We start from the raw sequence: 10,985 nt of genomic DNA on the forward strand, positions 1-10,985 counted from the left end.
ATTCAATGGTAATTCATAACAAAAGCTTCAAAAATTTCTTTAAGCTTGCTTGTTGAAACTTCCCAATCCAAGTTGAAGACCAACAGGGTCCCTTGATTTTACCCGTCCAGACCAATGGTTGGCATCAACACAAATAGCTCGGCTAGTTGTGAGCCCATGTGCAGGTCGAGGCATCGGAGCCGTTGAATTCTCTACATCAATCCATAAATTCTGGTTCAACAACAAGTTAGCATAGAGCTCAGAAGCAACGCTCTCGTAACTGTGGTTGAAGGCGATGAAAGCGATGGTGGCGGTTGAAATGGATTTACACTACTAGGTCTACCGTACGAGATCAACTTCAGTAAGAGCAAATTCCATTTGAATAGCCTTCATAGCCTTGCATCGGGAATATCTCTGTACTTTTATATTTTATTTCATGGGGAGATATTCCCAATGCAAGGCTATAATTCGAATGGACTTTGCTCTGACTGAATCCTGTTTCCTAGTGTACGCCAACCTATCCTCCCATCATAGTAGGGCATTGCATGGCTGGTAAATTTGTGGATTAAGGAGGGCAATATGTATTGATACTCCTTAATGATAACTCTGCATTTTGATGCCTTAAGGGCATTAATTCTGGGGTATTTTCGAGCTTAGAGTAGTCAAATTGTGTCATTTTCCCAGTTTATTTCAATGTTATGACCTCTGAGGGTTCCTATGCAAATTTTGTGCAAAACTGGGAAGTTTTCATGGCTGAAATATAGATTTTGGGAAGCTGGTGTAAAGTCTAGCTGAGAGAGGGGTGTTTTTGTGAAAAACTAAAAGCATGAGGGTGCATCTTAGCTGCTAAACCTAGTTTGGCGCCCCTCCTAGTGTATTAGCATGCTCCCCACACCTTAGCAAATCCTAGGTCGCCTTTTAACCCATTTTTTTCACTCTTAACAAACCCTAGCCAACCTTAACTGCTAAATCCTCACCTTCCATCCCTTCTAATCTCCACCATCCATTCTAGGGCACTCTCTTTTTAGCATTCTAACCCTAGGAGCCACCTAACTACTAATCCTCATCATTCAGTTCCCCACCATTAAATCTCAACCATTCCCTTCATCTTATATCTTAACCATTCAATCTAGGGCACCACCTATTCTTTTAATCTTAACCCTTCAACCCTAGATGTTCTAATCTACACCCTCTATTTCTGGGCGCCCAAATCTCAACCCTACATAATATTGGGTGCCTTCTCCTTTTATTTTCAGCCATAGGATCACTCCAAAACCATCTTAGCCATCCACTAAAAACCCTAGGGCACCCATATTTTTGCTAAAACCCAGTTGTCGCCCCCCTCTTTCTCTCTAATTCGAGTTATATCCACTATTCTCTATAAAAAGGACCTTAGGGGCCTTAGAGAAGGGGTTGGTCAATTCACCCAGTTAACAAGGCTAAGGTTTCTTGAGGAGTTCAAGGGTTATAGAAGGGGACGGACGCCCAGTTCTTGTCAAGAGGGGTTCCTACAAACTGTTCAACCAATTTGAAACTACTGCCACTGGATTTGATCAACCATTATTTTCTTTTCTGTTATTTTTATTTCTACAATCTTTTAGATTTAATTCTTATTCGTTTATCTATTTTGCATATTTGAATTCATTCGGTTCAAGGCTAAGATGTCTCGAGGGGTTCGAGGACGGACGCCCGGTTTTTGTCAGGAGGGGTTTCTGCTAGCTATCTGGCCAATCTGCAGCTACCGCCACCGGATCTGGATTCGGGATCATTTTCTTTATTTCTTTTATTTTTTTTATTTCCTTTGTTGATTTCCATACTTTCTTAAATTCTGATTTTTAGTTATTGCCTTATTTAAATTCGAAACCTTTAATTTCAACAATAATAGATTTTATTTTCATATTTTTTGCCTTTCCCGATTGCATTCTCTTGTCCAAATTTAGGTATATATTAATTTTTCACTTGCTTCCTTGTGGATACGACCTGCTCCACCCATTTACTACATTAGTAATTGTTTGAGAATTGAAAAAATTTTATAAATATTAAACTGGTGTTCCGAAGTGGTTAACGACACACTTCTGAACACACCACTTAACCTAACCGACACTGGTTTGGTAAAGTAGTAGAACTTTGAATGGGCAAAATGTACTAATAGATGAAAGAGTAGGGAATAGTGGGGTGGCCAAGAGACAAGCTATTCGAGCTCGGTTCTTGCGGCTTGCGAGCTGAATTCGAATAGCTACATACACACATTGATAATAATAATAATAATAAAATTATAAAAAATAATATATAATACTTTTATTTTTATATATAACAATAACTAATTATTATAATTCTTAATATTTTAAATATCAAATAAAAAATACTTTTTATATAATTTTTTTTTATTTTTATAAAACAATTTTCTCAAGTCGAGCTTGAGCCTTGTACTGCCTTGGCAAGCCAAGCTCCAATAGCTAGCTATTCAGCTTGGCGAGCTTGGCCTGGCTCGAATCCACCCCTAGGTAACACGTTTAAGGGAGAAGTGAAAGATGAGATGGAGAAGATTCAAGAAATATCTCCTCACACATGCCTCAAATGGTGTTCACAATACTACATGTGACTATCCACTACGAGCATTCATTTGAGCAAATTTGGCACGATTGAATCAAATTTACGTGCATACCATTTCTTCCACGTAAGAATGACCACGTCGCCTAGATCCCAACCCTTCCCGTTTTAATATATATATATATATATATATATATATAATAGATAAGGATTATTATCCTTGTTTATTGGATAAAAATGAGGGCGTTCAATATGAGAAGAAGACAAAAAGAACACAAGAAACCGTGTTTACTAACCAAACCACAAGAATAGAACCAACAAAGAAATAAGTAAGCATCAACAATTTAGTATTGATTAAAAAACCATTAACCAATTAAACCAATATATATATATAAGGTTCATTATCCATGTTTATTGAATAAAAATGAGGGCCTTCAATATGAGAAAAAACGAGAAAAACACAAGAAACCTTGTTTACTAACCAAACCACAAGAATAGAACCAACAAAGAAATAAGTAAGCATCAACGATTTAGTATTGATTAAAAAGACATTTAACCAATTAAACCAAAATCATAAGATCAAGTAAAGAAATGGGTAGTCATAAAAAATTCAATATTCGAGCCTAATCAGCAAAACACGGAAAAATGACCCACCAGTAGAATTGCAACCATTGGTGGTATCGCCAAGAGCATGAATATGAAATCCATGGAAACCTTGTGAGAGAGGCCTGTGATGTTTCCTTTGACATTGGTAGCCCCTATAAATTAAAACCCACTACAAGTTAAGAAAACACACACATACACACACACACACACACACAGGTGGGTGGCAAATGAGAGGGAAGTAGAGATCGTTGGCTTTTTGGACAAACTGAATAGAACCTTTGTAGTTTTTGAACGGTTATAAGTGATAGTTCTGAACTGTTATAAGTGGACAGTTTTTGAAGTGAGTGTAAAGGACATATATGTCCTCTTTATACCTATCGTATGCTTAGACAAAGGGGGTAGAAAGCGTCTAATGAAAATTCCAAGAAAAAGGGCATTCGCTCTTTTATAGGTAGTATAGATATAGATCAGAATCGATTTGTTACCAGTTACCACCACTTAGAATGGATGAATAGCGGTTGATGGGTTATCATTTGCATTGGATGAATACCCGTGCGATACATATGTTGAGAAAAGGGATTAAGAAATGTAATCATTAATAAAAAAAAATTAATAATCATTTAATTAAATTTAATATATTTATATAAAAATTAATTAAATTTAATATTAAAAGTAAGAACAAAAGATAATAGAAAAATAAAACAGAAAAATATATGAAAAATAATAAGGAAAATTCCATATTAGTACCAAGTACCCTTTACTTAGAGGGTAGTCTCACTTTAGTACTTGAGCTTCAAAGTGTGCCACTATAGTGCTTGAACTTTAAAAAACTACTAATTTAGTACTTATCATTAGCAGTCCATCAGTTATCTAATGCATATGATATCACATGTGATTTAAAATATTTGAAAATACCAAAATTACACGTTAAGAGAAGAAATTGCTCATTTTCTTCGTCCTTAAGATTAAACCAGAGCAATGGTAAATAGAATGCAAAATCCACGACCAATACATATACAGATACAACATCGATTACTATTTGTGTATGGATGACTATATGGATGACTATATGGCCATCGATTAAACCAGAGCAATGGTTTGTGTATGGATGACTATATGGATTACTATTTGTGTATGGATGACTATATGGCCATCGATTAAACCAGAGCAATGGTAAATAGAAGGTGAATAGAAAGAAACCAAATTAGAAGTTATGGGTATGGATGACTATATGGCCAGCTGACAAAAAAGGATATTGAATATTTGTAGAAAACGCTATTAGAGAAAGATTCCAAAGAAATAGAAAAAGAGAGTTGGGCAAAGTTCTAAATGAAGAAATGGAGCGAAGACCAGATCATTCTAAGTTATTATCTCCAGTGGGAAATCGGGCCCTGATGCTAGGGTGGCAAATGGATGGGTTGCGTGTGGGTTGAGTACCAACCCAGCCATATTGACCCGTTAACCGATTTGTCACCCATGTTTGTGGGTCATTGTGACCACTTTGATGCTGGAACCGTTTCTCTTTGAATTTTGCAAAGAGCTTTAATACCTAAATTATGTATGCATTATGCCTAATTAATACAATATGAATAGATATTAGTAACACAACTAAAAAATATCCATGGGATGTAGCTCACGTGGTAGAGTGTTTGCTTTGGTTTGATCCCCTGCATCTCTAATTGAATATGATATTTTTTTTTCTGTTTTTCTTCTCCCCTTTCCTAACACTTTTTTTTGGCTTTGACAAAGATGTTTTCTTAGCATTGTTAAATGATACATTGCTTTTGTGACTAATGTTGTGATCTATTAGTACTAGTGATTGATTCTAAAATCGGTGATGAGTAAACTAAGATAGGAATGATACAGCATATGTTAAGTGAACTAAGATAGGAAGCTAAGCAAAACACTTTGTCTTCCGAATGGCTATCGAGACAATCCTAAGACCACTATTTCATAAGGAAATGACAACTAAAGTTATTTAAATGAGAACATCTATTAAAATATAGTTATTAGGAGTGAGTAAATGAGTAGGTTCTATTCAGAATTGAATGGAATGGACCTTGAGCTGACCTTAACCAATCTATTATAGGGCAGGGACTGGTTCTAAATTATTGGAACCAAACCTCACCCATGCCGGTTTCAAGGTCTAAGGCTTTACCCTTTCCAAATTGACCCAATGAACCGGCCTTGGTTGGCCTTGGTGGAACTGACCTTATTGGAACTTACCTTGGTATCGGACTTGCCTTGAAATAAATAAACCCTGGAATACTTTTGGGGATGTGAAGAATTGAACCCAAGCATTTATGGTTGCAAAGGCCATGGTCTCACTGGACCATTGAGTTACTTAAGTGATTTGATCATTTGTTTTCATTTTAATATTTGAATGTATTCACTAAGTAGTATAGAACGTAATATTTACAAAACTTAAATTTAATTTATATGTTTTTAACCATATAATGATAATCTACATATTAAGTTATCCAATTTAACAAATAAATGTTATATAAGTTTTAAACTATATGTTATATCTATTAAAATTTTAGGTTTTTAAAGAACATGTTTTTTTTTTTTTTTGAAGGGTGAGAGTAAAGAAAGTACAAATTCGCTAGAACCAACCCCGAAATCACCAAGGACGAAACCAACCCTAGAACTGACCTTCATAGGGTAGGTTCTAGTTCCAAAAACCTGAAAACGACCCCTACATGGTAGGCTCCAAGTTCTACCATGCATGAAAATGAACCAAACCGGCCCATGTCCAACCCTAATAGCTACCATGGTCTTACCAACAAAAAAAGCTACCGTGGCAAGACAAATATACTATTGTTACTTAATGAGATGTGCAGAAGGTTATTAAATAATTTACCTAGAGATTATTTAACACTTCTAACAATAATTAGGGAGCTTAGAAGGATGATTTAACAGGTGCAATGTCAAGAGAGTTAACTTGGTTAGGACGTAGAAACATGAATTGAGGATGCTACTGTCATATCCAATGGGCCTAGCCATTAATCACTAAGCATAGGCAACAATATCAACATGAACTTTGTATTCTTCTTGAATTCTTAGTTCGTTTTGACGTCTTTCTCCACTACCGAACCTTTTGAAACTCTCAAGATGGAGGCTATGTAGCCCAATGACAAAAGAAACACTGCTGGATGCCTACTATTGTTTCGTAGCAATTATCGAATTCAAGCAAATTTGAGCCATGTCCTCTAGGTTCTAGGATTGGTTTTGAGGTATCTATTGGGTTTTCTCTACTTGTGAGTGAAGTGGAGAGGATATTATGGTCGTAATAAACAATTTGTAGACACTTAGGATATGTGAGAGGTGTTGTAAATTCCAATAAATGAACACAAAGTTGTTATAAACTACAACAATTGTATAGGTGGCTTGAGAGAGTCTTTGGACATGATAGGTGTGTTCTCATGAGCTTAGGTTGGAGTTGTTTTGAATGTGTCAATTCTAGATGATGATAATGATGGTAATACTGTATTCAAAATTTTTTATGCAAAATTCATGTATTTTTTATTTTTATATATTTTGTTGTTTTTCATTATTAGTGGATGCAAATTGCAAAATCCGAATCCTATTACATAAACATCTCACATGGGCTGCAAAGTTTTGAGTATCATTAACATGCCTACCTACTTGGTTGGGCTTTTCTTTTTGTAACGTTTTATCTTCTTAGTGTATCTTTGTTTTGTTCATTTATCAAGAAAAATGTAAGATTTAAATAGAAAGAATTGAATGAGGTGGAAAATAGTAGTTCAAATTGCATTTTAACATCACCATTAAATATGTTAAATTAAAAAAAATAGTTATTTTAGTAAAAAGAAAGTTCCACAATCTTATTCATATTTTTAATAAGTATAAATATATTATTATAGATGTATTCAATTTTTTTTCTATAATTTTTTTTATTTCTATGCGTGCAAAAATAATTGTATTATGCATCACTTATTTTTGTTTAATATGATAAATATATGATATTATACATGTGCCCATTTTTTTATAAAATTTATGTATTTTTATTTTGTGGTTTATGTTTTATTAATTTTTATTATTTAATTATGACATTAAAGGCTGAAGTATTTGACCCAAAAGTTGGACTATTGATCCCCAACAAAGAGGAAAATTATTTCAGTTTTTGTTAGCTTTAGATTATGTATTTCATTTTTATCATCAATAAAAAATAATTCTTGTTTATTACATTTATTTTTAATTTTATTGATAAAAATATCAAAAGTGTGTTTATTTTTTTCTACACTTTGTAGTTTTCTATATTTATTTCTATTTAAACTTGATCAATTTGATCTGGATAGTTGAATTGCTTAGTCATCGCTTGGATAAAGAATGGTTTTGTTTTTGAGTATGTTTTAAACTATATGGGGAGAGAGAGAGAGAGGGGGAGAGAGAGAGGGAGAGAGAGGGAAGGAGAGGGAGAGGGAGAAGGAAACACCGCTACTGAGTACAAGCTCATCCTTATGGATTCAAGACTCATTGAGCTTGTTGAGTACAGATTTCTATCTTTCTCCTTGTTATGTTCCATCAGCATTGCTGGTTTCCTATATAACAAAAACGACATGGGAAGTCAAATTGTGAGGGGGAAGGGAGTTCGAAGTTCCTAATGAAGATCCAAACATCAGTTGGGATTTGGGAAGTCACATGTTGACACTATCAGGGATCCATCCAACTATAAGAATGCAACAAAGAAGAAAAATGCCCTATCCTTGGAGTAGGCAGGACAAGGGGTAGCCCATTCCCCAACCCATAAGCCCCTCAACCTAGGTGTAGGCAGGATTTGATCCCCAAGTATCCGCAACGACAAGTAGAAGGGCCTTCCAACCCATAAGCCTCCCAACCTAGGTGTTGGCAAGATTCTATCCCTAAAGCTCAATTTGGAAGGAGTACAAATGCAAATATGTAGATTGCAAAATCTTACATTTTATTATTTTGTATGTATTTGTACTCCTTCCAAACTGAGCCTAAGTCTCCCCAACAACAAGCAAGCCTCCCAAGTCCCAACCCATAAGCCCCCAACCTAGGCAAGATTCGATTCTCAAGTCTCCACAATGACAACTAGGAAGCCATACCAACCAGCTGGTTGCAAAAAGTCTTTTAACATTTTCAAACATGAGCATAGTTCAGGGACAGTGCCATTTAGCACTACTTGAAGCACAAGTTCTTATGACCACCTACTTGTTTTAGGACCTGATTATGCACATTTTGGTAGCTCCCGGATGGTAGGTGACTCAGATGCCTAGTTGAACAATCCCTACCTAGAATATAACTTGGATGCCTAGCTGAATGATTCCTAGAAGGAAGGTGGCTCGGACACCTAGCTGAACGGTTCCTACCTAGAAGGTGGCTCTGACGCCTAGCTGAACTGTGCCTAACTGAAGGTGGCTCTAACGCCTAGCTGAACTGTCCCTAGGTGAAGATGACTCTAATGCCTAGTTGAACTGCCCCTAGCTGAAGGTGGCGAGTTGCATAGTTTAATGGTGTGGCCTAAAAGGAATCAGTGTCAGAGTGCCTGGGTTTCTTTACTTGGGGTGGGCACTCCGATGCTTATGTTAGTGAATAAGAGATTTTTAAGATAGCTAAATATGAGAGAGCTGGAGAGCTGAGGTTGGAGGTAAGGCCTTAATATAGGCATTGTGTCTGGGATCTCCGGGAAGACGTACCTAATTGGTCCGAAGTTCTCGGAGGTAGTTGTGCACGTAGGCCAATCTTTGCGCCTTACTTGATTTCCTTCGAAACATTCAGTGTGAGAGCTGACTTCCGAGAAACTTAGGAGTGATGGGATGCATGCAGAGTTGGTCAGTGAGCACGTTTCATAGGTCGCCACCTGGACCTCAATTAGGTCGGCAAGCCTTCGAGGGAGCTTGCTCCTCACATCGAGGTCGCTTTGGCCGATATTGATGAGGTACCACAAGTTGGCCCTGGACGAGGTGTTGCTAGCCGCCTTGAGTTATTCACGAGGTCGTGAGCTAGATTTCCACTAGGTCGATGGTGGAGGCAGGTCACCAAGTCGGTAGAAAAGGTAGGTTGCCAGGTCAGTGGCGGAGGCAGGTCGCCAGGTCTGTGGTAGAGGTAGGTCCCTAGGTCGGCGACAAAGACAGGTCACTAGCTGGGACTCCATCATTTTGGCTAAGGCAAATCGTCGCCTAGGTGATGTTGGGTTGTCATCCAACTATTCTGAGATGCCATGTGTCATGATGTTAGTGGAGGGCCAAATCTGCCCTCATCAGTTCCATTGCTATTTTTACCTTAAACTTTTTTTGGTTGATCAATACATACAACTGTTATTTAGGGCAATTTCTTGTGGAAATAGGCATGCCTGAAATTTTATGTTAAAATAATAAAAATAATAAAAATTAATATCTATGTCTCAAAGATGCCGAAAAGGCATAATAGTGGAAGAGGTTTTACCAATCAACCCTGAGTGAATTTGGATAAATACCAAGTGATTGGTTACTTGTTTTTATGATTCCAGTTAGATTGGTTACGAGTTTTTCCATTATCATGTCTTTTCTATATCATAATTGAACGTCGGATATAAAAATAAAATCTATTAAAAACTAATTAGTAATTAAGAGGATTATAGTTATTAATGAAGGTAACGATATTATCAATGCTTTAAAAACCAACAGTTTTCGGGTCAATAGTTCAACTGTTTGGTTTGAATGGACGGTTTGGTCTAATTTAAAAAATTAAAAAACAGTCAAAAACCATCTATTCAACCACCTGGTCAACGGGTTACTAATTAAGGAAGGGGGTATTCTATAGCGTAGATGAGAAATTTGGTAGTGTGTTTTCATCCACACCATGGGTGTGGTGTGGATAAAAACAAACCACACCCCAACAAAGTAGTTGTTCTACACTGTGGACAAAAATGTGTGGACTGATTCACACCACACCTCCATAGGCGTTATGCAAGGTCTGACATATTTCAGTCTACACATTGTATTTGATTTCATGCATCTCAACCACAACATTTGAAATAATCTATATCGTTAATCATTAAAAAATAATATATTATTTTTTGTAATATACACAATAGAAAAATATTAATAAATTTTTAAGGATTTTAATAGTTAATAAAATAATATTAGTAATAATTAATAATATTAAATAACAAATAATGATATTAATATTAATTAAAAGTGAGTAGTAATATTAATGATAATTGATAGTATTAACAACAATTTTAATAATAAATAATAATATCAATAACAATTAATATTAATTATTAATATTAATAAAAGTAATATTTTAAGCTTAATAATTAATAAAATAATATAAATATTAATTAATAAACATGAGTAGCAGTGGCGAATGGTTCAAATAGAGAAGAGTAATATAGCATGAGAATAAAAAAAGAATGAATACTTACTAATTACCATCAATGATCCGATGTAGTAGTGGTCTGAAGAGGAGTGGCGAGTGGTTCAAACCAATTCTTTCGAATCATCGTTGACTCGAACAGTCGAATCGTTTGGCCCAGGAACCATCTAGGCAACCGGTTCTGTTTTACCCCAAACTCAGAATCTGGTAAAAAACCGTTGAAAAAGTCAACAAACCGTTGACCCGTTCAACAGTTTTTGACTATTTTTTTTTATTTTTTAATTTTATTGTGAGAACGGGTTGTTCGTTCAAATTAGACAGTTGGACTATTGACCCAAAAACCGATGGCTAGAACGATTCCATTTCCAGGTCGTTTTTTAAAATGTTGGTTCAAACTAGGTTTGTCACTAATACCCAAAAATCCAAGGCCTGATCTAACATCAAATCCTATTATCTCATATTCAAATGATGTATTTATTGAATCGGGTCGGATTTGGATGTTA

The sequence above is a fragment of the Nelumbo nucifera genome, chromosome 2 (genome assembly GCF_055504915.1).
Source record: "Nelumbo nucifera cultivar China Antique chromosome 2, China Antique-T2T, whole genome shotgun sequence".
Taxonomy (NCBI): Eukaryota; Viridiplantae; Streptophyta; class Magnoliopsida; order Proteales; family Nelumbonaceae; genus Nelumbo; species Nelumbo nucifera.